This window comes from Hemiscyllium ocellatum, chromosome 5 (assembly GCF_020745735.1).
Source record: "Hemiscyllium ocellatum isolate sHemOce1 chromosome 5, sHemOce1.pat.X.cur, whole genome shotgun sequence".
Lineage (NCBI taxonomy): Eukaryota > Metazoa > Chordata > Chondrichthyes > Orectolobiformes > Hemiscylliidae > Hemiscyllium > Hemiscyllium ocellatum.
In genome coordinates, this window is record NC_083405.1 from 132,609,979 (window position 1) to 132,613,237 (window position 3,259).

Consider the following 3,259-nt stretch of genomic DNA (forward strand, 5'->3'; position numbering starts at 1 on the left):
GCTCTGTTGAGTGTTTCCACCAGTTCCTATTCAACATCAGATTGCCAGCATCTGCAGCACTTTATGCTTCCATCCAGCCTGGCACTCACACAATTCTGAGACTATAGAGGTTTATAAAATCATATATAGGGTGGCATAAATAGGGTGAATACACAAACTCCTTTTCCCAGGACAGGGGAGTCCCAAATTAGAGAGTACATGTTTAAGGTGAAAGATTTAAAAGGAACCTAAGGGGAAACTTGTTCATGCAGAGGGTGGTGCGTGTATGGAATGAGCTGCCAGAGGAAGTGGTGGAGGCTGGTACAATTACAACATTCAAAATGTATCTGGATGGGTACGTTAACAGCAAGGGTTTAGAGACATAGGGGACTAGATTCATTTTGAATATCTGGTTGGCATGGGTCAAAGGGTCTGTTTCCACATTGTACAGCTCAATGAGTGAACGCGCCAGCCTCAAAATTCTTTAACACAGCGGCTAGGTCCTTAAGTATATTCGAGGCTGAGACTGACTCTTCCTATTAAAAAAAACAGTTAAGGGATTCAAGGATTATGGGGAAAAAGTAGCAAAAAAAGAGTTGAAGATAATCACAGCAGCCATGATCTCAATTGAATTGTAGAATGGACTTGGGCTGAATAGCCCACATCTGCTCCTACATTTTATGGTGTTTGCACTCTCCATTCATTTGCTTTGATTTGAATGCTACAAGCATTCTGATAAAACTTTCAGTTTTATGATCTGTTGGTTTACTCTTCAATTCATGCTCTGCATTCTTTCCTGTATTGGGCTGTTTAACATTTCCTGTAATACCACCTTTATCTTTAGCCTTGACTCTTATCTCTAATTTACATAGAGTGAGATATACAGCACAGAAACAGACCCTTCAGTCCAACTCCTCCTACTGACCAGATATCCTAAATTAATCTCGTCCCTTTTACCAGCATTTAATCCACATCCTTCTAAACCCTTCCTATTCATATACCCATTCAGATCCTTTTGAATGTTGCAATTGTACCAGCCTCCACCACATCCTCTGGCAGCTCGTTCCATACATGCACCAGTCTCTGCGTGAAAAAGTCGCTGCTTAGGTCTCCTCTAAATTTTTCCCCTCTCACCCTAAACCCATGCCCTCCAGTTCAGGACTCGCCCACCCCAGGGAAGAGACTTTGACTATTTATCCGATCCATGCCCTTCATAGAATCCAGCGCAGAACAGGCCCTTCAGCCCTCAATGTTGTGCCGAACTGTGAACTATTCTCAGCTCATCCCCCTATTCTATCCCCAAATCACCCATGTGCTTATCCAAGAATTGTTTAAATCTCCCTAATGTGGCTGAGTTAACTACATTGGCATATAGAGCATTCCACACCCTTACTACTCTCTGCATAAAGAACTTTCCTCTGACATCTGTCTTAAATCTATCACCTCTCAATTTGTAGTTATGCCCCCACGTACATGCTGATGTCATCATCCTAGGAAAAAGTATTTCACTGTCTACCCTATCGCATCCTTTGATCATCTTCTATATCACTATCAAACACCTCCCCCCCCAGCCACCTTCTTTCCAATGAGAACAGACCTAAGTCTCTCAATCTTTCCTCATAAGACCTTCCCTCCACATCAGGCAACATCGTGGTAAATCTCCTCTGCACCTTTTCCAATGCTTCCACATCCTTCCTGTAATGTGGCGACCAGAACTGTACACTATATTCTAAGTGTGGCCGCACCACCGTTTTGTATAGTTGCAGCATGATATTGCGGTTCCGGAACTCAATCCCTCTACCAATGAAACCTAACACACCGTATGCCTTCTTAACAGCACTATCCACCTGGGTGGCAACTCTCAAGGATTATGTACATGGACTCCAAGATCCCTCTGCACATCCACACTACCAAGAATCTTTCCATTGACCCAGTACTCTGCCTTCCTGTTATTCTTCCCAAAGTACATCACCTCACATTTAGCTGCATTGAACTCCATTGCCACTTCTCAGCCCAATTCTGCAGTTTATCCAAGTCCCCCTGCAACCTGTAACATTCTTCCACACTGTCCACTACTCCACTGACTTTAGTGTTATCTACAAATTTACTAATGCATCCACCTATACCTGCATCTAAGTCATTTATAAAAATGACAAACAGCAGTGGTTCCAAAACAGATCCTTGTGGCACATCACTAGTAACAGACTGAATATTTTCCGTCATGATTTTATAAACCCCTATGCAGTCACCTCTCAGCCTCCGACACTCCAGGGAAAACAGCCCCAGCCTATTCAGCCTCTTCCTACACTCAATCCCTCCAACCCTGGCAACATCCTTGTAAGTCTTTTCTGAACCCCATCAAGTTTCACAACATTCTTCCTATGGAGCTGTTGTCAAATTTAATCCCTTGCCCCGGTTATTTAATTCAAGATCGTCTCTCTCCTCAGTTACACAGTTGGCAAGAACTTTGGTCTCAGCAATTTATAGGTGGAAATCACCCCATGACTATGTATGATCTGGTAGCCATTACTGACACATGACTGCCAGGTAAAATGGCCTGGGACCAGAATTGTGAAGGGCATTGAAGGATATAGGACACAGCAACAGCAGGGAACTAGGGAAAGGCGAATGGGTGGATCTATTAGTTAGTAACAGTAATAGCACAATCGAGAGGAATGACTTCTGTCTGAAATCAAACATATGAGAACAGGGGAACTTAAGTAGGCCATTCAGCCCATTGAGCCTGCTCTGCCATTTAATACAAGCGGGGGGGGGGGAGGAAAGAGGAGAGGGGAAGAGCTGCTGCTGTTGGACATGATGTCAAGTTGTTGAAGTGAGTGCTGGGAAGTCCCATAACTGACGGTGGTGGTGGTGGTGGTGGTGTGGGGGGGGGGGGGGGGGGAGGAAGAGCTGCTGCTGTTGGACATGATGTGAAGTTGTTGAAGTCAATGCTGGGAAACCCCGTCACTGACGGTGCCTGACTTCACAGGAAGCACACAGCAGACCTCGGACAGAAACGTGAGCACCGGGCAAGACTATGTATAGAAACAGCAAGCAACCAAAGGTCATGGTCATGCCCGTGGAACAGGCAAAACCATCTCCCAGCCCATTTGCACTCTCTAATATGGAAAATAAGCTGAACACAGTATAGCAGACTGAAAGTAGCACAGGTAACTCCCAGCCTCAGCTGGAAGGAGTGTGTGTGGCCTTGGACAGTGAGGGGCATAAAAGGATAGGCATTCCATCTTCCGAGCGTTTGATAAAGATACGACAGAATAGG